This window comes from Dasypus novemcinctus, chromosome 7, assembly GCF_030445035.2.
Source record: "Dasypus novemcinctus isolate mDasNov1 chromosome 7, mDasNov1.1.hap2, whole genome shotgun sequence".
Taxonomy (NCBI): Eukaryota; Metazoa; Chordata; class Mammalia; order Cingulata; family Dasypodidae; genus Dasypus; species Dasypus novemcinctus.
The window spans coordinates 77,688,651-77,714,819 of record NC_080679.1 but is presented as its reverse complement, the minus strand read 5'-3'; the positions used below and the strand labels follow the sequence as shown (position 1 = coordinate 77,714,819).

At 41.7% G+C, this 26,169-nt stretch overlaps 1 protein-coding gene and 1 long non-coding RNA gene across 3 annotated transcripts in view; one reads left to right on the top strand and one right to left on the bottom strand.

The window, feature by feature from the left end:
• Positions 1-26,169, top strand: part of MYO3B (myosin IIIB) — a 529,864-nt gene that overhangs the window by 484,705 nt on the left and 18,990 nt on the right. The window lies entirely within an intron of this gene.
• The window catches only part of LOC101420513 (uncharacterized), a 73,630-nt gene continuing 65,809 nt past the window's right edge, over positions 18,349-26,169 (bottom strand). Inside the window, exon 6 of the long non-coding RNA XR_009186566.2 lies at positions 18,349-23,579. This is a non-coding gene — a long non-coding RNA (uncharacterized lncRNA). The remainder of the gene's footprint in view (positions 23,580-26,169) is intronic.

Below are 26,169 nucleotides of genomic sequence, written 5' to 3'. Positions count from 1 at the left end.
ATGAAGAAACCTGTTCAGAGAGGTTTAGTAACTTGCCCAAGGTCACACAGCTGACAAGGAGTGAAGTCTGGCTTCAAATGCAGGTCTCACAAGAGATTGGCGGGGGCGGGGGGGTGGGTATCTGAAAATGTAATCTTTCATATATAGCATTAACCTTTAAAAAATAAACCTCAGAAGCAAATTAATTTACAAAAGATCTTTTTGTCTTAAAGACATCCTGGCAAAGACTTCTATTCATTCTTTCCTGTCCTATTCTTGCTCTCTTCCTCTGTTTACAGCTATGTTCACACAATGCTCAACAAAAATCAATACAAAAATACGGTAACACTCAGATTTAAGAAGCCTTATGTACAAGGTACAAAAGAGTTTTTATTTATTTTTTAAGCTTTCACTCAGGATTGTGGTACCCCAGTGGAGCTCCATTTTACATATACCTAACAAACTTGGAAAATATTTTACAGCGGAAGTAGAGGAAGTGGAGGAACCTCAATCAAAACTATAAATAAAGATTTTTCTTTTTCTTTTTTTAAAAGAAAAACAGATCTGTATACCCACCACCATTTTCATGAAGTATTTATTTACCAATTAGTCAGCACTGTGAGCTGGTTGATTTAATGATCTCTCATATGATTTATGCATAGTTTATTAATTGAGCCTGTGGAGATGAAGGGTGGATATAAATTAATGTGGAAATATCTTACTTGTCATTCCTTGACATACAGTTGTCATCAACTCTCGTCTTTTTTTCTCCTTTAAGTGTGTCTTGGATTTTAGGTAAAGTGTTATATAAGTACCTGGAACTATTCAGTTAAACCCCTCTAAGTATTGGGTGTAGTTTGGACCTTTCATACTTGTTAACAAGTTTAACAAGTTCTTTTATTGATCTGCAACTTGACTCAATAGTTACAGTATTTCAAAAAGAGAAGGCAATAAGCTTAAGGTAAAAGGCAACTTAGAATTTCCAGCATTGCTATTAGCCAAACAAGCTGCTGTTTGGTGTGCTATTTTTAAGCTGACTGCTTTTGATTCTGACCCTTAGGAGGAAAGCTAAAGTAAGGTTTCAGTAGACACTTGGTGGTTGCTCTAGAAATCTGGGACACTTTCAACAAGCCAGCAGGACAGAGAACATTTCCACCCTTCTGTGCTTGGCTCCCTGAGGCCCAGGCCCGTGCCCTGACTGGTATTCTGCCGGCGCAGGGGGTCCCCGCCTTGACTGCACGTTGGGATCACCAGGGGCACTTTGAAAACGACTGGGAGTGGATGAGGCTCAAGCCGCTGAGCACCTGCTTCTCCCATGGGAGGTCCTGGGTTCAGTTCCTCAAGCCTCCTTAAACAACAAACAAGAAGCAAACAAACAAAAGCCCAGCTCAGGAGAACTGATACGGCTCAGGGGTTGAGTGTCGGCGTCCCATATTCGAGGTCCCAGGTTCAATTCCCAGCCCTGGTACCTCAAAAACAAACAAACAAACAAAAACCTGTTGATTTGCCTAGGTCCCACCTCGAGAGATTCTGATTTAATTATTCTGGGGTGAGGCCTGGACACTGGGATTTTCTTAAAGTTTCCCAGATGATTCTCACACGCAGCCAAGGTTGAAATTTACAACTCTCAGGACATGCACAGAGAGGAAACCTGGTAACTAAGCCTTACACATGAATTACAGCATGTCCTCGGGTTGCAAATGTTTCTACTCGCCTGAATAATGCATCCCAAGTGAATAATGTATTACTCCTAGTGATTCTTTGCATCTTGAGCCAAGACGACTTTCAGAAGTCACATGAACGAGTCTTTATTTTGAAAAGGGGAACCAAGAGTATCTGCTGTCACACCTGGCTCACCTCAGAAAGTCCAGAACAGAGACACGGTTTGGGCGAGCAGTCTGCATTTTAGAGCCAGGAGTTCTCGCCGAGCCACCCCCGCTGCTGCCTGCCCTTCCAGGATTCCCAGAGTGGACTTCATCAGGTTGGCCAGGGGCACTCTTTCAGGCTGTCCCCTGCTCTTTCGACATTTGTGAGATGACCAGCCAGCATGAGGGGTACCATTTGTGGACCCAGGTGGTCAGAAAACCTGTCGCTATGGCCTCATGGGCACTGGGCTCTGAACCACCAGTGAGTAAGGAAATAAGTAGAGTCACAGCTCTTGGAGGTGGAAGTCACTCCAAGAAATTCCAGAGTGTTTGTTCAGGGAGAGAAGGTCTTGTTATACTGGTTTAGGAACCTGAACTGATGTCCAGGATACAGAAGTGAATTTACTTAGGAAAATTCAAAGACCGGCTAGTTTTGCTATTCCTCTGCACAAGGTTCACCAGAAATACCAGGCTGAGAGCAGTAATTTTCACAATAGACTGGGCCTCACCATTGTGATTTATGTGTTTTTACTTAGAGACTATATTTTAATGCCGAGATTTTTCTGATTATCTTTTTATGTGCACCCGCTCACCACATGGCTCTTAATTTAGAAAATATTCAGCAATTACATGTGGAATTGATACTTTACATAAAAGCAAAAATGGTGCCTGTTATGTATGTTACTGAAAAACTTGATGTCTTTTATTTTTCTGGCAACAGAGATATGTGACCCACCGAAATTGCTCATTATTTTTCATTTTCTATGAGATGAAAAGTTCTTAATTTAAAAGCAGAGCTGCCCCTGAATAGAGGTCACATTGTGGAAGTTTTGTTTTCGCAGGTCCTGAAGCCTTTGCCAAACACCAGAGATTCTGCTGTGTGCTCATAAAGTTTAATTATGAGAGCTCTGATTCAAATCTAAATTTGATTTACACAAAATTCTAACATTTTTTGAAATTAACTTTGATGCTAAAATCAGATGCTTTGGCAACTTGATAGAAGTAAGAAGATACTTCCTCAAGAAACTGCTCTTTAGACAAATGGATTATCTAAATAGTTAAGTGCATAAACAACACTCAAGTGAGAACTTTGGAACACAATTTGGATTTTTTTTTGTAGTGGGTATATTGATTCGCTGTCTTGCCAAGTCTGCCCAGTGCCAACAAAGCCAGTATTCCAGCATTTGTATATCAAAGAAGGCCAGCATGTTTACTGAAGGGGCGCTTTGGGAAATAGAAAAGTAACATCAACCAACTGTAACAGAAAGATAACTTTTCACACCTGCCTTTGCAACTGTACAGGACCTGGGCTTTTAAAAATTGTTTTGTTAAATTTGCACTAACACAGGAAAAGGAAAGAAAAAGACTACTCTCAAACACAAAAGCATGGAGGATTTACAGCTGTATTAGCTTTGTCAAGATATACCTTAAACCTATCACTTCATCTTTCTATATATAGTCCAAATTGTGATGCACTCAAATTTGGAAAAACTTTTAAAGTCAGTCAGTTAATTTTTAAAGGAAATTAGAAGTTTCTTTCCAAGACAAAACTCTTTTTAGAGTTACTTTCTATGAAAAAAAAACAAAAGGCACAGAGGTGTGACTGTTTCCTGTGAGTAAAAAGACAAAAATGTATCTTAACTTTTCTCCTTTAGAGTATGAGTTGATACCCTGAGCTATTTGGAAACAAATGGAAGTAATCGTCTATATTTCGATCTTATGTTCTAGGATACTTTCTCATTATATCCACTCCCGTCCCCCGCCCCCAACACATATTAACATATTTCATTTTGAAGCCACCTATAAGGAGGTTGCAAGGCATCAAGCAGACTGTGCTGGCCAAATGCTCCTCTCCTGGCATTGGGTAAGACAACTTTCTTCAAGTAGTTTTATTCAAACATTTCCCTTTCCATTACCAGAAGTAGTGTACTATATGTATTTGGGGTTGGGGGTGGGGGGTGGCCACAAACATCTACAAAAAAACATCTACAAAAAAACCTGAAATATCTTTCTTCATCTTCATATTTTCCTCCATGAAAGACAGGACATGTCAACCAAGCCAAGAAAATCTAGCTGAACTTGGAAAAGAATAAGTGGTCTGTGCCCTCTTTTAAAGCTGAAAGGAGTGCTATACTTAGACACCAAATTTAGAAGCCTCTTGACTGTGGGCCTAGTATTCAGTGAAAACGACTCTCCCCTCAGGACCTGCAGCTGGAAAACCACTTGGCTGACCTGCTCTCTTCACACTCAGTCCCTCAGACTTTGGGCTTCCTAGTGGAATCTTGGAGTCAGTTAACTTGAGAGAATATGTCCCAATATTAGAAGGACCAGCTAAAATGGGTTGGTAGAAGGGAAAGACCACAATACTACATTTTGCTCTCTACATTTAAGAGTGAACATCGTCAAACTGGGTCTTTATTATTTCCCCAACCCTACTGGTAAACCCTTTTTTTCCTCCCGTAGCCTCAGGCATAGATAATTTTTTCCTTTCCTTAGCACAATCTATCGATGCAATTATTAATTTAGGTTTTTGATTGCTCTCCTTAGAGCACCAGTGGCTTCCTGTGGATTTAAGAGCTTGTACACATCAATATGTGCCTGCAATTTTAGGCCTTCCCAGGCACTAATCTCATTCCCAGGGGCCTAAAACCCCAGGGCCTCTGTGTTAGAGGTACACTGGGCCTCTATTAGTTCTCATGATCGTGCTAAATGAGTTCAAACTACTTTCTCTGAGATCAAAAATAAAAAATCAAAGAGCTGTTGGAGGGTGGGAGGGCAGGGAGGGGTTGTAAACACACCTTTACCCATTTCCACGGACCGAAGAGATGTTCTGTTGAACACATGAGGCTAATGACAACAGAGGTTCATGACATTAGAGGGTGACAGGCCTAGTGTGGGAAAGGGGAATGAAGCAGAGTAGGACAAAGAAATTGTGTTTCCTTTTTTGGCAAATCCTCCCACAGATTTTCAGCAAAGCCCAGAATTCTAGAACTTTCATATTAAAAAGGATTTTAAAGATCATCATGTCCAACCCTCTTGTTTCATGGATGAGCAGTTGAAACCCAGAGCATGCAACTGGCCCAAGGCTGCCTTACTTCCTGGTTAGCCTTCTTAATGTCTCTTCTCCCATACTTCTGCTAAAAGAATAAAGTATACACACAATGAACAAATGTGTATTGAGCTCATTAAAATGCATTAAGTTTCAAGGTAGAGATCTAGAGTCAGCTGTAGGTGTTTTCCTTATCAACAGAAGTTCCTTACATTTACCATTTTGCAGCTAAAATGCAGTCACTTCTCAACTTGAGGCAGTATACTCCATTTACAAAACACTAACTCTGTGCCAGACAGCCCTCATACATTATCTTATTCAGTCCTTAGAAAACCTCTATTGAAGCAGATTTTTTTATTCCCACTTACAGATATGGAAAATGAGGCATGAAGAAGTTAAACCATTTGCCCAGTATCCCATAGCAATCCCAGCTAAATCTATCTGAACCAAAGCCCTTACTCTAAACCACGCTGCCTCTTCTGTGTATTGTAAAATCACTCTTATATGTGCCTTTCTGTTACTAGAGGTACTAGTCCTCTACACCCTGGGTAAAGAGGGAAGGGAACCAAAAATCAGTAGAATTTTAGAGCAAGAAGAAACAATAGGTCTCTCCAAACCTTTAATCAACCTATGAGAAAACTGAGGCTCATAGGAAGTTGAGACTTGCCACCATTTCTAGGTTAAGATTGGTGAATGGATTGGCAGGGAAAGGGAAGAGAAAGCAATTCACATTTATTGAGCACTTACTGTGTAGCAGGCTCCGTGCCAAGTGCTTTATGACTGTCATTTCCTTTTATCCATCTCTCTCATTGAACATAAGGTTCCTGAGAGCAGGGATCAGGTCTGCCCTGTTTAGTGATATATCCTTCGAGTCCATCAGCTAGCCTGGCTATGGGAGATAGTCAGTAAATATTTCTGAATGTCTGTCAACATGAATGAAAGAATCTCTCACCAATTTTAAGGAGAATCTTACCATCTCCATTTTACAAATGAGAATCCTGAAGAAGCTTCCTCAGGCTTGCAGAGTTTTCCTAGGTCTGCTGATTTCAAAGCCCACAGCCCTGGAACACAGCAGCAAGAAAATATACACCTCTAAGCAGATAAACAGACCAGAATATCGACTTTTACTGTCTCTCTTGTACCTCTTAGCAAGAGCTAGAGAACAGAGACCCAGGCGAGATCTGTTAGTCCTAAGATTTCGTTATTCTCATACTGTGATCCACTTACAATGTGCTTTGAGGTATCATAAATAATTAAAAGAAAACTGCACATCTTAAAATAAATGAGCTCCATACATTTGAACATGATGCAGCCGTGGCTTTCCACTGTTTTGTTTCCAACTCTCTCTGATGTGCTCCGTGGCAGTCATTAGTCAGGAACAGCTGTAAGACTTTTTATGTCATGAAACATCTGAGCATTTTCATGTAGAATCCATATTATTTCATGGAACTTATTGATTTCATACATTCTGATATCATAACGACTCTGTAGCCAACAGCTGTTAGTGTTATCAGCCCCAACATCCCTTCTCTTATACTTCTCCAGATAATGTCACCCTCCTTCCTTTGGGAAATTGCCCTCAACCCCATTTCATGTGATTCTGATGGGCTCTCAAGCAAAGTACACTAATCTCTGGTCAAAAATGTGGATATGTGACTCAAACCTGTTTTATCAGAATAACTCATTCCACTGGCCATGGCAATTGGTCCAGGGTCAGACAAATGCCTCAAGTTAGGCCTATCTGAGATTTTATATAGGACTATTTACTGCCCCCCAAATCATATCCACCTGCTCTACCAGTTCCACCACCACCACTGCTGCCAAGTAGAGAAAGGTTGATCGAAGTAAGAGAGAGTATGGTCAATGCATAGGGAACGTTCAAAGCTAAGAGGGAGGGGGGATGGAGTGTAGGGGAACAGGGACAGAAGGAAAGAGAATATTTAAGTCCCTGGAAGATCTGAAGCCAGCCTTACCCCCTAGACTATTCTGTCAGGTGAGGTCGCACGCGCACACGCACACACACACACACACTTACGCCGTGGTTACTGAACTGGACTTTCACTCAAAGTGACTCATATGTCACTTTCCTGCCTATTTTACTGAAGGCAGCCCTACACCAAACACAGAAAGTTGATTATCCAGTCTTCACTGGCTGCCCTTGACATAGCTGGGAGGCTGGTATGGAACTGGACTAAGGACAGGGTAGCCCCTAGCATGTAGGAGGTGTTCAAAAATGGTAGTAGTCTTTGCATTACTACCTTAACTAAAGATGGCCAGATTGTCAATGGGATTCTCACAGCCACTGGGGAGATGAGTTGTCTGGTACAGCTTTAGACAGGCAAGACTAAATTATGATGTAGAAGCCATTATGAGCCTTATTTCACGGCCACCTCTCAAAGTTGCCCCTCTTCCCCTGTTTTACTGTTACTTTCTAAGTGCTTGCAGGGTATTCCCAGCTATCCAGCTTCAAAGAGCACGCCAGCTGGGCCTTTGCAGTCTCCTTGCTCACTCTCACCCAGCAAACCCTTGCTCCTTTCTCAGCTAGTCTATTTTTGCCTATATGGATGCCATATATTGAAATTTCTATCTTCTCCCAAGAGTTTAATTTATCTAATAAGATAACTTTTCCCACTTTATTAGTAACAGGAATGGTTAACATTAGGAATTAACCCTCCAGCATGATACAATCAATATCACTATATCGAGTGGATTCATGCCAGGCCAAAAGGAAAGAAATTTGAAGTTCTAATTAGTCTGTTTATGATGTTGACTGGGTTTGTTGATATACTGAAAATAATCCAAGAAGCTGCGTTGCCACCTTTTTGTTGGGCATCCCTGCCTTAATCCAGAAGAGAACTACCAGGTATGACTCCTGAGAGGGCAGGCCTTTGAGCCCCTCCCATCTCATCTCGTAGGTGGTCCCTCTGTCGATTATTACCATTTTCAGTCCCCTGCTGCTCCTTCTGCCTGCCCCCCACTCCAGCATCCTAACAACTCCCCTGCACTTGCTTTAACCTAAGTTCTGATGGGCCTCAGACTAAGACATGAATTGAATCATGCAGAACACTTACCACACATTCCTAATCGGACTTGATTTGGCCACGAAATTCCTTAATTCTCCAGCCCATAAGATTCATAGAGGAAAGGACTCATTTACATAAGCATCTCCTCCCTTTGCTCCCGTTTCCATCCTCCACGCCCCATTCACCATGCACCTCACTCACTCTGCCCTCCAGGACCTGAAGAAGACCTTTTAAGGGGATAAGAAACTACACATTTTGTAGAAGGCAACATCTAAGCTCCAGGCTTAAGAAGCAATGGTCCTGAACACACAGTCAAACAGCCACAAGCCTGTGAGATAGACTCAGATTCAGGAAAGGAGTCTCTCGGCTTGCTATCCCCTGCTGTCTTGGCGCTGGGTCCTGCATTTGCCTCTTCTGTAACTCTCACAGAGTTGATTCTCTGTACATTTTTCTCCTTAGGCAAGGAAAGTAGGCCGAGGTGGGGGATCCATTTTAGGAGCGTGGTACCAGAATTTGGGGACCGTATGGCATTTACTTGGCCTTGCTCTCAGCACCCCATCTCCCATGAGGAACCGCCTCCCTGTCGAGGTGGGAGGTAGAGGCATCTTCTCTCTCTACCTCCACAGAGCTGCCTTGGAACAAGCCTTGACGATAGCCTGCCAGACCAGGTTATCCCAGACTTTTGATCCTTGAGAGAACCAGGCAAGGATATGGGAAGATTGGAGTTCCCAAAGCACAGCAGCCAAGCCCATTTCTGTTGCCTGGCCCTCCAGAGTGCCCTGGATCCTGCCTATTGTCCAAGTTGGGTTCTCTAGCCTCTCTAGTAAATTCCATTTTTCACTTAAGACGGTCTCAGTTTCTGATGACTGCAACCAAGAACCTGTTTATTCTAGAACTAAACTCAAGGTGAATGAATCTTCTGATCTGGTAGATATAATAGTATCTATTATTGGTTCTGCTTCCAACATTTCTGGCTTTGAGATTTTGCTGTTTATTGCTCATGGAACTTAAAAGCTTTTCATTCTAAGTTAAGGAATTGGAATAATGTGGCTAGAGAAAGATCAGAACAAACCATTCTAAAAGGGTCTCGTTGTGCAACTTATTTCTCAACACAATGTCTAAACATCATAATCATAGCATTTGGGGACAGCCAAAATGATTGATTTTGCCGAAAATATTTGTTATTTAATTACAGGATCATATGGGTCTTTTGGCAACCAACAGATGCCAAAACAGACTTTAAGCCCCATCTTGAGAAACTTGTGATTTGCTTAGTGTGCTTTTAATTTAAAGCATATGGCTTCACATTCAACTGCAGTGTCCAAAATGAAGACATTAGCAATGAATCACTCGATTGGAGAAAACACAGTGCGCTGAGACCTGGTCTTTTCGTCTGTGTACTCAAATGGTTCTCTTTAGGAGCATAAACACAAAGCAGCTCTCCCTGTTTCAGCTGGGTGTTCCTGGGATGCACGTGACATCAAAGGGCCTCACACATGAATTCCCCTGCAATGTACAGTACTTGGCACCATGGTCTGCCTCCATCTGAATAAACAGAGTGTAGTCTGGTCACTGGAAAACAGGATTGGAGTGATCAGAAGGCCCAAAAGTATCCTTTACTTTGGCAACTCTTCTTTATTTAGTCTCTCAGCCTCCTAGCCTGGTGCTTCACGGCGTTGGTGAACCCAGCCGTCCTGTGCCAAAATTCACAACTGCAACCTTCCTCCTAAAAGCACACTGTGGCTGAGGGCTGGGGACTTGCCCCGCTGAGCCTGCATGCACTCTAGCTGCTGGAGGGGGATGGCCAGCGAGGTCGTAGAGCTCAGTGGTAAGAACTCAGGCTCAGATTTTGAATCACCCAGGCATTTCCAAGTGATGTGAACTTGGGCAAAATATTTAAATTTCCTGAGCTTCAGTTTCTACACCTGTGAAATCGGAGCAACAGGATCAATCTGACCAAGTTATTGTGGAAATTGAATGAAATAACCCATGCACAGAGCTAAACTAAGGATCAGGTACCTCGTATGCTCTGGTAACACACTTAGCTATTGTGATTACTAGTTAAGGCAGGACCTATTTCATCTTGGCCCCTTTGCCTCAAGCCATGTCATGCCTTTGCTTAATTCAATACACATTTAATAAAGAGCCAACTGCAGGCTCGGCCCTGAGTTTTAGATGTGTTTATATCCTTCCCAATGTGCTGCATTGCTTGAAAAAGAGCTTTAGTGATTCTCTACTCATTTTCTTCAGTGTTTCTACCATCCTGTCTTCATTTCATTCTACAAGAACTTCTCCCCTACCCATTTTCAAGTTCTGAGTCATCCTCTATCCCCTTACCACCCAGTGGAAAGCATCATATCAAGCGAAGGAATCTAATTCTATTAATACTGAGGCCCCCACTGGGTCACATTCTGGACAGTGTGACCAAATTTATGTCAAAGGAGAGGAATCTCAAAAGGGGCATTCAGGGCTGCTTTTATTTACTTTTTATTTTTTTTAAAGATTTATTCATCTATTTATTCACCCCCCCCCCCCCCCATCTGCTCTCTGTGTCCACTCTCTGTGTGTTCTTCTGTGACCGCTTCTATCCTTATCAGCGGCACCGGGAATCTGTGTTTCTTTTTGTTGCATCAACTTGTTGTGTCAGCAATCCGTGTGTGTGCAGCGCCATTCCTGGGCAGGCTGCACTTTCTTTCACTCTGGGCAGCTCTGCTTACGGGGCGCAATCCTTGCGCGTGGGGCTCCCCTACGCGGGGGACACCCCTGCATGGCAAGGCACTCCTTGTGCGCATCAGCACTGCGCATGGGCCAGCTCCACACGGGTCAAGGAGGCCCGGGGCTTGAACCGCGGACCTCCCATGTGGTAGACGGACGCCCTAACCACTGGGCCAAAGTCCACTTCCCCTGGGCTGCTTTTAGTCTCAAAGAGAGTTCTGGGTAGGAAACCCCTTTTTCTCAAAGATTGGTAACATATTGAACGTAGTGATCTGTTGTAAATATGGACGTTACAAATATTTCCACTTTATTATTTGCCTTTTAATTTTGTTTTGGGTTCTTTTTTATTAGTGGTATTGGTGAAGTTTGTTTGTATGTTTGTTCTTAACTGTGAAAGGTGTTTATTTAAGGCAACCTTTTGCCTGCTTTTGGTCTCAGGCTTGAAGAGATCTTTCCTACTTCCAGGATTATATATTCACCCAGACTTTCTTTTGTCATTAAAATATAGTTTTAGCTTTTATATTTGATGTAAGTATTCTTAAACTATTTATCTTAAACCAATCTGGTTTACCTCACACAAATTATTAACTTCATAAGTCAACCATCATTGTTGATTATTTTCCCTTCTTGGAGGTCTTTTCTTGCTACTTTTAAACAGTGATGGCTCCTGGAAGGCATCTGTGAAAAAATAAAAAGCAGTCCCTTCAATGTAAGCAACAGAGAACTCTGAACACAGTCACTTCCTTGTTTATATAGTTTAACGGTTTGTTGCAATACACTTTTCTGGTTTAACCTTTTAATTTGGTTTCCTGCTGTACTTGTAAAAATTTTTTGAATGCAGATTGAATCGCTGTTAATTAATGGGATTATATCTTAATTCTCAAATGTGCTAAGGCAGAAAAAAAGGTAACTCATTTTTAGATCCTTATCACTTTTTGATTCTGCTGTTCTCACTTAGCTTTCATCACCTCAGTCTGGACCATTACAATGTCCTTTTTGCTTCTCTCCCTCTTTTCCCACCTCCAATTAATTCTACATGCCAGTGCCAGATCAATTATTACATGTCATTCTGCTGATCAGAAGCTTCAACGGCTCCCCAGGGCCCATAGGATAAAAGATAAAATCTTTAAGAATGGCTAGAAAAATCAAATTTTATTTTATATGTTTCAACCTAAAAGCTTCACCTCTCTCTCCCTTAAATATTCCTTCCTAATTAGTGGCGATCCCGGGGAATGGCATGTAGGAACTTTCCTGTTCCCATAATACATTAATTAGACCCATGACAAATCTCTCCCAAGTAAAAGTATTATTATTATTTGAAATTGAAAATGTTAATTGCCCATGTAATAAAAAGTGAAAGAAAGCATCTTAGAAAATTTTGCTAGTAGCATTTGATCTAAGAAAAAACAAAGCAAAATCCCAAGCACTTGCTATATAAGCCATTTGATAGCCCAGATATTATCTTTATTCCAAAGGGTTTTCCCCTAAATATCTTAAAACTTTAATATTTTTTCTCTCTGTTTTTTTCTATGGCATAAAAGCTAGGATTGTTGATATCCTCAGATTTCATAGATATAAAAGTCACAAAAATGTCAGCCATCTTTCCTCCTCACAAAATATACTTTCTGTGATATAGAAATAGTAGTAATTACCAGTCAAACCTTCTTTGGGAATTGGAATGATGATTGTTTAATACTATGTAAAGGTTTTATATATTCTCAGGTAAAAGTTTTGTATAACCATTTACGAACATTTTTTTTGTTTCATGATTTTCAAATCCTCAGGAAAACTTATATGTTCATCAATAAGGGGCTTGTTACATAATGGGACATCCATATAAAGAAAAAGAAAAGCCGTGAAAATGAAAGAGCTATATCCAGGTTTATTCCTGTAGAACAACCTCTATGTTATATAGGGATGCAAAAAAAGCAAGGCACAAGTGTATAAATATGCTCATATTGACAGGATTACGCTCATATTGACAGAATTTTGGCTTTTTTTTAACAGACAGAAAATATAGTCTTACAACTAGATACACGTAGAATATTTTCACACAAGATGTTAATGGTAGTGGAGTCCTCTGGAGCAAGGATGAGGTTCTGGAGAGGATTTACTCTCCATTCTATACTCTTTTGTGCTGTTTGACGTTTTTTTTAAACCTAAAGTCCGTGAATTTTTAAATTAAAGATGTTAATTAAAAGGTTTTTTTTATTAAAATTTGTAATGAAATTTCACTCTCATTTAATAGCACTTAAGATAAGAAGGAAGCAAACTGCACCAAGAGATACAGAAACCAGCTAGGTCAGCATTTTAGAATCAGAGAGAAAAAAATAAAACCCTCTTTAACAGAACATTTTGCAATGACTGCATATCTTTCAGAACTTAAGGGACAAAGAAAAATAAAACAAGTATAGAAAAGCTATAGCTGGGAAGCGGACTTGGCCCAATCGATGTCCGCCTACCACATGGGAGGTCCGCAGTTCAAACCCCGGGCCTCCTTGACCCGTGTGGAGCTGGCCCATGCGCAGTGCTGATGCACGCAGGGAGTGCCCTGCCACGCAGAGGTGTCCCCCGCGTAGGGGACCCCCACATGCAAGGAGTGAACCCCGTAAGGAGAGCCGCCCAGCGCGAAAGAAAGTGCAGCCTGCCCAAGAATGGCGCTGCACGCATGGAGAGCTGACACAACAAGATGATGCAACAGAAAGAAACACAGATTCCCAGTGCTGCTGATAAGAATAGAACGGTCACAGAAGAACACACAGCGAATGGACACAGAGAGCAGACAACTGTGGGGGGGGGGGGGAGAGGAGGGGAGAAAAAAAAGAAAGAAAAAAAAGCTATAGCTAAAGTAGTCCAAACAGACTCCTTCCAGAAATGTAGAAAGTGGAGAAGGGGATATTGCCTGGTATTTCAGAAAGAGACCACATAATGCAAGTGTGCAAAACTATAACAGGTTAACTTGTTCTCAGCCTCTATTTTTTCTGATGGTAGAAAACACTCTAGTAGCTTCCAAGTAAAGCCAATCATTTCTAGGATTTTCATAGCCTCTCTTTAATAAATAGTTGACTTAAAATTCTCCTCCCTTATTCTTCTTTTCATATCTCCTTCTTAGCCAAAACTTTTGAAAATTTTTGACTATACATACTGCTTGCCTTTCTTTCCATACAGAACCCACTTGGGCCCCACCACTCCCCTGAAACACACTTCTCCAAAGACCTCTGGGTTGCCAGATGCAGAGGACCTTCTCTGTCCTTTTTTTATTCCACCTCTCAGCAGCATTTGGCAAGGCTGATCACAGTGGCCTATAAAGCTTCTGTGAAAACTTACTTTACTGGCTTTGCCCACTGTGGTGGCTGCTCTTTGTTCTTTACAAAACCACCAAGTGTTAGAGCTCCTCAGACGTCAGAGAGGAACCTTTCTTTATTGTCCTGTTGCATTAATTCCCCAAGCTGAAATTCCACTGATATGTTGATGACTCTGCAATTCATATTCTCCAGCCCAGATGGTTTCTCTGGATTCCAGATAAGCATCTCCAGTTTTTACTTGACATCTCCACTCAGATGTTTCATAGGCATGCCACACTTAACATGTCCAAAACTGAACTCTTGTTTTTCTCACGGTCTCAGAAACCTTAACTCTCCCTTGATGTTCCCTATTGCAATAAATGGCATCACCATCCACCCAAGGACCCTCACCAGAAGTCTGGAATTCATTCTTTAGCACTCCCTTTCCCTCACCCTCACTTCCAATCCATCTGTTGATTTTATCTCCTAAATATATCTGATTTTGTCCAGCTCTCTTCCTTTTCACTGCCACAACTCTAGTCCACCTCTGTTCTGCAGTCACCGCCAAACTGGTCACCTTGATTCCACTCTGTGTCTCTACCTGCATGTGCCTCACATCAGTAAGAGTGATCTTTTTTTTAGAGAAATAACCTGCTTCTTGTTTTGTCCCTTCTCGTTGTCCTTCAGCAGCCTCACATTGTGTGTAAAATAAAATCCAGACTCCCTCCCATGGTCATTAAAGCTCTGCAAGACCTGTCTACAACCTGTTCTCCAACTTTATCTCATGCCATGGTCCCCTTTTCACCACTTTGGCCAGATCTTGTCTGCCTGGAGGACATGGATATGGTGTTTGCATAGGCTCCTCCCTCAGCCTGAGATGCCTCCCCCCACTTTTGCCTCTGCTCACAGGGCTGGCTCTCGTCACCCTCAGGCGTCAGTTTAACTGCCACCTCCTCAGAAAGGCCTTCTCCTATTACTCTCTCCTCTATAATTCTAACTCAAAACAATCTATTTGTTTCCTTATTTGTACTTAGCATAATTTGTAATGATTTATCTGTTTATACTTGAAATCATCATTAGAATGAGTGAAATCTCCATAAAGGTGATGATGGTGTCTGGCTTACTCATCAATCCATCCCTAGAAACTGATACATGGAAGACACTCAGTAGATAATAGACATTGCTGTGGATTTAGGAATGTGAAAATTTCAACTATTATTCTAACATTTCTATGGTATTCCTTAAAAGAAAAAGATAAAAATAATAAATGTGCTCTTCCTTTACTAAGTAATAATAGTGTACAAGGAAAACATTCATGAATAAGAAATTATATTCCTATTGTCCTTAATTATATTGTTGAATCATATGAGATTGCTAATATTTGACCATTTTGACCCACAAAAATGGCAAATACATAATGTGCAAACTAATAAATAAAGTGTAAAATTTAGTTTAAGCTAGTGTAACTGTCAGGATAGATTAGATTATGCTGCAGAAACCAGCAAACCCCATACCTTACTGGTTTACAATCACAAAGGCTTTTTGCTCATCCTATTCCAGTGTGAATGGGCTGTGGCTCTGCTCTAAATCATCTTCACACTAGGACCTAGGCTGATGTAGCAATTTCCATCTAGATCATTGTTGGCAGTGTGGCAGAGACTTAACAATCCTCATTCTAGCTCCTACTGAGAAATACACACATCACTCCAACCCACATTTCACTGGCCAGAAGAAGCCATATGACCATTCCTGAGTTCAACGGAGCAGAGATGTGAATCTTTTAAGTGGGAAAGGCACTTTGGGTGTAGAAACAGGGATATTCAGTGTAAAAATAATACAATCTACCATAGCTTTCCTGAGCAGCTACTGCTTTCACCTGATAGTAGCTGTTTTAGTTTGCCAGAGTTGCTATGAAATACCACATAATGGGTTGGCTTAAAGAACAAGAATGCATTGGCTTACAGTTTGGAGGCAAGAAGTCCAAAATCAAGATGTTGGCAAGGCCATAGTTTCCCGAGTTGGTAGCGTTCTGATGAGGGCAGTTCTCTGTCACATGCTGCTGTCTATCTTTCTTCCCTGTCTTCTAGTTCTGGCTTCTACTGGTTTCTGATTTCTCCTGACTGACTGCCCCAAATTGCCTCTTTTTTGTAAGGCCTCCCCAGTTATATGAATTAAAACCTACCCTGATTCAGTCTCACCCCACCTTAAGTAATAATAACACCTTCAAAAACTCCTATTTACAAATGGGTTCACACCCACGGAAACAAGGATTAAGATTCGAACTTATCTTTTTGGGGTATTTGATTCAATCCCCAACAGTAGCTATCCAAATTTCAGGTTCGTGTCCTACCAGTAAATAAGACTACACTTATGCCATTTATCCTATTTGTAAAAGCAGTATTATATAGTAAAAATAGCTGTATTAGCGTTCTGATCCACATTTAGCATTTTATAAGTAATGATATAGGTTTGTTTTATTTCATGGATGCTTTAGGTGAAGGCATAAGCCTTCTCATAAGAATCAGGTATTCTAAGCAGTGACAGGAATTTCTCTACTCTGACTTTGTCAATTTGAGAAATTTGTTTTATGAAGAGGAAATTTTATCATTAGGGGTCACTGGATTTTGAAGTTCTGTTTTAAACTTGTTCACTTTAAAGCTACCTATTGGTAAAATCCAAGAATATATAAGAAATTTCCTGAAATTCAGAATCAGGTACATTTCTGGAGGTTTTCTATTCTAATAAGTTCGTCTTGTGATGCAAAGAAAAGTTACAGGTATTAAATTGGCTTGGGAACATATGGATTCTGTTGCTAACGTCATTATTTACTTTCTATGTACCTTCTCTTTCTATAACATACAGATATTTAGAGTGTATATGTTCTATCTACTTCTCAGTATAGTTCACTGACTACAAAAGTACTTATAATAAATAGATATTAAAAATATGGCATTTAGTAAGAATTACTTTGACATCTCATTGGGATTATACAAGAATGGAGGTTCCAAATTCCACCCAGTTTCCATAAACGATAAATGGTATTTCTCACATCCTCACCAATGCTTCTCCAGAGGTGGAGAAGCATCCAATGCAGCATCCAAATGTCCTCTTTGTAGAAACCCCTGGAAAGACATCACCCATAGGAAAACAACACATAAATCTTCTCATGACCCCAATGTGCACTGACTGGCTGATCCAAGCCCTAAGTGTATTTTTTTTTCATACTCCTAGCCTCTCTTGTGTGAAATTAACCATTGATCTCAAAGTCAGAGATACAAATCCAGAGGAACCTGGAGGCATTCCAGGGCCCACAAATAAAAAGTTAATTACCTAAGGAAAACTACAAGAAAGACTTTTGTTTTCCACCAAAATTTCCTCCCCAGGTTGTTTGCTATGTCCTGCGTGGGCCCGATCAATACTTTAGTGCTTGAGAACCAAAGTCCCTTGGAATAAATTAATCTGCCAGGGAAAGGAATAAACAAAGAACAAATTAACATGTTTTAAGATGTTGCTTAAATTTTCATAAAAATAGACCTTGAGATGGGATGATGAGTTCCCAGGAGCCCGAGCTAATATTTGGTTGTAATTAAGAGTTGCTCTTTCATGTTTCATCTGATGTAGGTGGGAAATCACCCACGTGCTTGCTGAATTCTTTGCTCATGCTTCCTTACAAATGCCTCTGTTTACTTCATTAATAAGGAGTGGGTGTCTCACAATTTACACTGGCAAACTTAGCTTGTTTCACTGCTAGCTAATATTAAAATAATGAAATGACACACGCACACCCCATACAAATCAGGTACTCATTCCTGCAGGATCACCATATAGTAAATATTCAGTGGCTCAAAAAGATACTGACCTAACACATGGTAGACAAGACCATCCAAGGCTTAGGTGATGGACAGCAGACTCAGTGGGTCAGCTCCGTGTGCAGACGTGGAACATCAATGCTGACGATTAGCAGGGAGGGCAGCAACTGTGTAAATTACTCATTTATAAAAACCATGTGTGGACTTATTTAGATGCAGGAACTAGAAACCCATCTCAAACTAAGAGGCTGAAATGCCGTTTTCAGGGGTTCAAATGGTGTCCTAAGACGGCTGTCTCTCCATCTCTGGCTGTCATTTCCAATGCTGGTAAATGGCCACTGCCAGCCCCAGGTCGAACTCAAAGATCACCAAGGACAAGAGCTCTCTCCCTTCCAGTGTCCACATCTCAAATCTCCCTGAGGAATAATGGCCCTTCCTGGCCATATGCCCATCCCTGAACCAATCGCTGTGGGCTGGGGAAAGGGGTGGTTGGCAGCCAACTGGACCACTCTTTCAGCTGGGGGTGGGGTGGGGGGAGGGGAAGCTCAGCCATACCCAGATCACCCAATGTGTCCTCCACCAGAAGGAGGAGCACAGATGTTGGACAGGCCAAAGCAAGAAATGTCCACCTCAAAAATTTTATTTCCGGAGCACTGTTCATGCTCAATTGCTAAATACAGGTTATTTACAGAAGGGGAGGCCGAGACAGGGATCCCTGTGATTATACAAGTCTGAGCTCTGTTGACAAAATTGATTACACGCTACCAGGTAGTCAGGACTTTTCTATGAAGTTCTAAACAAAAACTCCCTGTGGGACTTAAATAGCAGAAGTGAGACATTCCTTTTTCCAGTTACGGTAGCCCTCTCTTCCTACTTCCCTCTACTTGTTTTAAGTATTATTCCACTTCATGGAATATATTTGTGCTAAATATCCTTTTACTCTTTCTAAAACATATCCAGGTAAAAGAATTTTCAATCAGTTGAGAATTTTCAGGATATGAATTTCCATGTTTTGAATAATTTCATAACTTGGCACTCGAGGATTTTGGATTTGGATATTATAAAAATCGGAACTGCATTTTTGACATGAGATACTTATTCTAATTATTGACCAATTCATATATTGTGAAGCTAGTTTTAATAATTTCTCTATACTTAAAGACAGTGCTGTAAACATACTCTCCAAAGTTCTATTATCACGGAAAAGAGAATCTCTAAACCAAGTAGATTCAGATCTGGGTGCTCAGAAGGAGTCATTGAGCCATTTTGCCTTTTGGAGGTTGGATCAGAATAAGCATCGCTTGGGCTTTCTTAGCCATGTAGGGCTCGCAGGTTAACCCCTGTGGGCAGCATGGCAGATTCATCAGGACTGCAAGCAGGCAGTGTTCTGGAATGGCTAGAATTAGCAGGTCATCCCCCATGGCAATTAGAAAAGCACCACCTAGATCCTTAAGAAGCAGAGATTTTGCTGATTCAAAACATTCTGCCTCAAAATTACTTACATAACATCCCATAGAAGCAGAATATTTAACCCATGATAGTAGTAACTTATTTAAATAAAGGTTCTATAAACACATTATGTCTTCAATGATTATGATTTTTGCTTATTTTTTAAAGAACAAGGGCCAGAGTCATTTAGCAAAATGGAATCTCCAACAATCAGCTCCTAGAATACTGTTCCGGCAGCAAAACTTCACCATTTGCACAAAATAGGGGTTTGAGGACAGTGGGACAAATGGGAATTCTACACAACTGGAAATAGAATAAGGAGTAGTTCAGTATTTCCACCTTGAAGGCTACATTCCTGTAGGAGAGAGAGATCTAGTTAGGAGAATTCAGAAGCTTCTTCCTACTTTATTTCAATAAAATAAATAAAATACAGCAAACTAGAGAGACTATCAATAACATTTGACATATCTTTGAAAATAGCAGTCATGGTTATAGCACAATTAATTCCAAATACCTTTCCTTATTCATAGGAAACTTTTCAAATTTCCTCTCTTGTGGATTTATTTTGCTTTGCAAAAGAGAATCTGCAGACTAAAGCAGGGACCTTTCCCTGTGTGGCGCTCCATCCAAACATACAAATTTCAAATTTCATGAATGAGTTTTTGAATCCTGTGTCCTCCTTTGTCCAAGAATCCTTCTTGAGGACTAGAAAACATGCTTCTTTAGCATCCTAGTAGACCTCCAGGCTGGCTCTGATGGACACTGAGTCCCACCCATATAACAGCAGGGGGCTGCTGACTGATACCTTTCCTTGGCACCTGGGCAGGATAAGGGAGCCTGGATTAAGCTGCCCTCCCTACAAGGCCACATGTACACCAATGAGCATAGATACCAATGCATCATCTTGTCTGTCACCTGGTTTGCCCTCTGATCCAGCCTCCCATGAAACAAAAATTTTATAGGGAAGAGTATATGACCAGCCCAGCCAGGGCTGATGGAGCAAGGACCACATTTGGTGTGTATTTGCATCAAGAAGTTTGTATGGGGAGTCATCAAGCACTGGGAAATAAAGTCCAGCAGTGTCCATGCTCAGGACCTTGGGAGAGCAGGGTAGCTAGTCATTGTGCCTCACTAATTGAGAGACCTTTGTTCATTGCCATATTCCCAGCACCTAGAACAATGTCTGATAGAGGGTAGACACTGAATAAAATGGAATGAGCTGGAGGGAAGATTTCATCATCAGAGAGAAAAGGAATTCTGCCATACTGACCCATGCTCAGCTGGGGAGCCAGAGTTTAGAAGGAAGCAGTGACTCTGGGTAAAGCATAGCGACTAATATTTGAGCTCATCCCACTGCATGTACCCCATCTGAGTAGACTCATCTGGTAAGACCTGGGGATGAGGGAGGGGTAGATTCAACATCCTGCTAACTTCCCATTGTTGCTTTTGTGGTCCAGGTATGCCCCCCTTTATCATCCTCCATTTCTGGCATCTACTGACCTCCTTCTGGTCACTTCCTCTCATTCAATGAATTTTGGGTTTTAAACAGTCATCATTTCCATTCCCAAATGTCACCATCAACTGGAGTGATGTCTGCAGCCATCAATCCATCCAATCCTAAACTTTATGGTTCCATACTTCTTCACACCAATGACTTTCATTCCCTTTCCATCCCAGTCATCTATACCCATGGCTATACCACAATCCAGCCTCCTTCCAGCTTTCTTACCCCCACCACAGCTGCTCTTTCAGTTTTTCAAGCTCTACTGGCTTTCCTTCACCCTGCCTTCAGCTGAGACAGGAGTTTAATCATTCTGACAAACTCCCTGGTCTTTCCAACTACTAGACTGAACACCCCAGCTCCAGATAGTCTTTCCTTCTTCTGCTGCTACACCTGAGCACACACAGAAAAGCATACCTTGCAGGTGGATGAGACTCACAAAATAATCTTGAACCCCAGCTAGGCCTATAACACTCCCAAATACTAGTCCCTGGTCAGGGTCACTTCCAACCCCTTCTGCATCTATTTCAATCTTTCACCACTCTTCAGTCCCCTCACTCTCTCTCGCCAGTATAGAGTAGGGGAAGCAACTGGGCATAGCAGAAGGAGCACAGGCTTTGGTGCCAAATGAATCCTAACTTCTACTCTGTTCCTAGGTTGAGATACCCAGGATAAGTTATTTATCCACCCTGAGCCTTGGTTTCCCCTTTTGCAAGGTGGGAATAACAATACTCATCTTGTAGGGTTGTTGAGAGGATTAATTGGAAAAATTTATACAGGCATTTAATCCAATGCCTAGCAAATAGTAGGCCACTCAATATATAGTAGCTAGGAAGATGGTTATCTTCATCATCATGAGCAGACGATCTGGACTCCTTGACTCTCTTTGAGTGGAGAGAGGCTACACAAGGAAGAAACTCCCTTTACTTCCTGCAGGAACTTCCAAATGTTAAACCCACCTACAACCATCAGGCATGTCCTCCTCCTATTTCCACAGACAAGTTGCCTCCCTCTTCCTACAGAGATTGGTCCTTCTCTCTGTGTTCTAGACCTGAGTTTCTCAAACTTTAGTGCTCACACAAATCGCCTCTTAGTGTGAGCTTAGTGTGAGCTTCTTAGTGTGCAGATTCTGAGTAAGTCTAGGACGGGCTGAGATTCTGCATTCCTAGTAAGTTTCCAGGTGATGCAGATGCTTCTGGTCCATGGGCCACAGCGTGTGAGTACAAGATTCTACAGCACATCCTCTCCTGCTGCCTCAAAACTGCGACTCCATCATTAGTCTCCATCCCTCAATCTGGACCCTCAGAGCCTACACAGGCCCAAATCTTGTATCTTTATAAAGTTCCCTTTATTAAGCCCTTCTTCCCCTCTTCTCTTTGCACCCAAGCTCCTCGAAACTAACGTGCCCTTTTGCCATCTCTTCACCTCCCGTTCACACCCTTACTCACTCATCTGGCTTTTGCCTCCAACACATCCTTGAAGCTGCTGTTAGTTATTAAATGTCACAGTTGCTTATTGGTTCTTATCTTAAATTACCTCTCTGCTTCTCCACACTATTCACGGTGATTGAGCAATTCCTCCTTTTTGAAACGCCTCCCTAGTGTTTCAGTGTCACTATTTCTTCTGCTCCCACCCCCCAACTGTCTCATCCTGCTTTCACTTGAAACCCTACTTGGAATCTCACAGGAACCTAAAATCCAATGCGTCCAGCACTGGACTTGTCTCCCTCCCCACCCCCCCACCCTCTTTCACCTCACATACAAGTTTACTCAATACTTAGAAAGTGCCAAACCCAGCTTTTCGGCACTGGAGGTAAAACAATGAACAAAACAGGCAAAATTCCCTGCCCTCATGGAGCTGATAATGAGGAGAGTCAGACAAGAAATAAAATAATTCGTATAGTGTATCAAAACATGGTAAGTGCCATGGAGTAAAAAAATGAATCAGGAAAGGGTTTAGGGTGTGCTAAGGGATGGGTGTATGAGTTGCAATTTAAATAGCATAGTTGGGAAGCAGACTTGGCCCAGTGGTTAGTGCATCCGCCTACCACATGGGAGGTCCACAGTTCAAACCCCGGGCCTCCTTGACCCGTGTGGAGCTGGCCCATGCGCAGTGCTGATGCGCGCAAGGAGTGCCCTGCCATGCAGGGGTGTCCCCCAAGTAGGGGAGCCCCACACGCAAGGAGTGCACCCCGTAAGGAGAGTAGCCCAGCGCGAAAGAAAGTACAGCCTGCCCAGGAATGGTGCCGCCCACACAGAGAGCTGACACAGCAAGATGACGCAACAAAAAGAAACACAGATTCCCGTGCCACTGACAACAACAGAAGCGGACACGCAGCAGACAGACACAGAGAACAGACAACTGGGTGGGGGGGTGGGGGGGAAGGGGAGAGAAATAAATAAATCTTTAAAAAAAAATAGCATAGTTAAGGAGGGCTTCTTGGAGAGGGTAATATTTGAATGAAGATGTGAAAGGGGTAAAGAAGGGACCCACAAAGCTATCTGAGGGAATGGCTTTCCAAGAATAGACGTAGTCTCTGCAAGGGTCCCAAGTGGAAGCAAGGCTGGTGTGTTCAAGGAACAGCAAGGAAGTCAGCGTCAAGGAGAATGAGGACAGGGTTAGCAGGCATATTTGTTATCTATTGCTTTATAACAAATTACCCAGAAACTCAGTGGCTTAAAATGACAAACATGTTTCTGGTCAGGAATCTGAGCACAGTTTAGCTGGGAGCTTCTGACTTAAATTCTCTCGTGAGGCTCCAGTCAAGTTGTTGGCCAGGGATGCAGCTCATCTGGTCTCAACAGGGGGTTGAGGGGGAATCCATTTCCAAGCTCACTCCCAGCTCAGCCTCTCACCACGTGGGCCTCTCCTCCGGGCTGCCTCACAGCAGGCGGCTGTCTTCCGCCTAGACAGTAAGAAAGCACCCAAGTTAGGAACCACAGTCTTTTTGGAACTTAATCTCTGAAGTGATAGCCTCTCACTCCTGCTGTGTTCTATCCATTAGAAGCAAATCAGTAGGCCCAAGAGGAGGGGATTACACAAGGCTGTGAATACCAGAAGATGGGGATCATTGGGGGGCCATACTAGAGGCTGCCCACCTCAGGAGGAGATGAGGCTTGTAAGGACATTGTAAGGACTTTGGTTTTTTTTCCAAGTGAGATGGGAAATCTCTGGAGAGTTTCAAGCAAAGGAAATACATGATGGTATCTTCTGGTTTTGCCAAACCCAAAAGCACTTCTTCATTAAGACTTTTGTACAAACAGCTCAATCTAACATTCAAGGCAAAGCTCCAATTTGTTTTTCCAGACTACTCTTCCATGATCCCACTACATATAACATAGGCTCATGCCAATTCATAAAAGAGTTCATAGCATAGTGATGAAGAACTCAGTTCTAGAGGCAGAGTGCCTGAGTTAGAATCTCAACTCTTCTTCCATTTATTAGTTATGTAATTTTAGGCATGCCACTGACCCTCTCTCTGCCTGAATTCCCTGTTTGTAAAATGGGAAAATAAAGTACTTACGTCAAACTGCAAATGGCCTGAGATTTTACCCTGCCAGCAAGTTAACAAGTTAACTTGCCAGTTTCAGAGATACTGGTGGAAGACATGAAACTCCTGGGCCGTAGACAAAGGACTTTATTACTCACATCCCAGGAAACTATGCACCTCATGTTCACATTGGTTCTCCTCACCCTCAAGTTCCATGGTTGATACAGAGTGGCCCAGTGAATACTGCACACACAGTTACATTGGAAACAAATCTTCAGAGGAGGAGAACACTATCTCTAACCTCCCAGGGTGTTTTCCATACAGATATCCTTGAAAAGATATTCCAGGACAAAAGCTATCACAGATATGTAGAAATGTCATAAGGAATTGCTCCCCAACAACTTACCTCATAGGTTTAAGAATTAAATATGTTAAATCATGTGAAGATCTTAGAATAGTGTCTGATACAAAGTAAGGGCTCCATAAATTATTAAGACACCTCTTCTGATACCATATCTTTTTTCAGGCCATTTCTTCCACTTGAGAGTTGCCCATTCTTCCCACCTTCCACACATCGTTCAAGTTCCATCTTCAGTACCACCTCTTGTATGAAGCCTTTACTGATCTACTAGCTGGAAATGATCTTTCTTATCTGAACTTTGTACCCGTCTTGGAGCACATCCACATTCTGCCTTTTACTATAATTATTCACCTCTTTATTCGACCCCTCCCTTAGATTTTAAACTCCTTGAGTGTAGGGACTGGGCCTTACTCTCGTCTTTGCTTGGACACAGCTGACCGTCAGGAAATAGTCTTGCAATTTGGAGTAGTTGAACCTTGACTTTGTCATCATTTCAACAACCAAGTACCACAGTATTTCTACCCCTTAATTTGGTTCTACCCCTCTGAATACTGACAGTTTGATTCTAACTCTCTTGACTCTTATAGTTCTCAAAGGGAAAATATCCACATTTCAACACTTGTGTAAAGAAGTTTGGATTATCTAATGCTCAGAAAAATTAGTATTTTCTAATGTTGCAGTGTGGCTAATTATCAAGGTTTCTATCTCCTTGACTAAACTATAATTTCCATGAGACCAGAAATTATGCCTTAGTCCTTGTACAATAACTTACTTTAAAATATCCCCCATGTGTAATTTAATTAGAAAGAAATCAAATCCTGGTTTTGAGCATGAAAAGAGTAAATTTAAATATCATGTAAAGTAATACACACTTTTTTTAAAAACCCTCAAATCATACCAAAAAAAATGCTGATGTATCTCTCTCAAGTTTTACCCCAAGTTCATCTTAACAGTTATCTCATTAATATGCAAGCAAATAAACATGTGCATGCATACATTCCTATAAATGACACTCCAAGATCATAAAGCCTATAGTCACTAAACTACCCTAAAAGTTTATATTACCAGTAATCTTCCATACTAAATCATAGACAAAATCTTTCATGAAATTTTAGTATAAGATTGGACACATACTAGGCTTCAAGTTTGAATATTTTTAGTAAACAATTTACTTACAAGAATATCTATTCTTGTATTTATATCTATTCCCAGGAGCCCCAAGACTCTGATCAGTGTTGTGTTTCTGTTTTTTAAAAGTCATGTTCACAAATCACACTTAACTACCTAAGGAAACAGAGTTTCTGGAGAACCACGACAACTGCCAACGTCAGTGTGAGCCCAGCTATGGAAGTTTGACAGGATCCATCCTTGCCTTCTGTGGTGTCCACAGGCCTCTGTCGAAGGGGACTTGCATGTCTCTCTTTAAACAGGCTCTGTTCTGTGACTCGACCTCTCATTCTCCAGCTCTGACCAGCTGGCCAATTACAGACATACATTTTTCAAAGTTGAAGACAGGATGATTAAAAATGGTCCAGACTGAGCTCTCAGAACCTTGCACTTTGCTGGGCCACCAGCGCCCTCGACTGCCCCTCCAAACACCACCCACCTCCTGGACCAGCAGCCAACTTCACCCCACCCAAACCA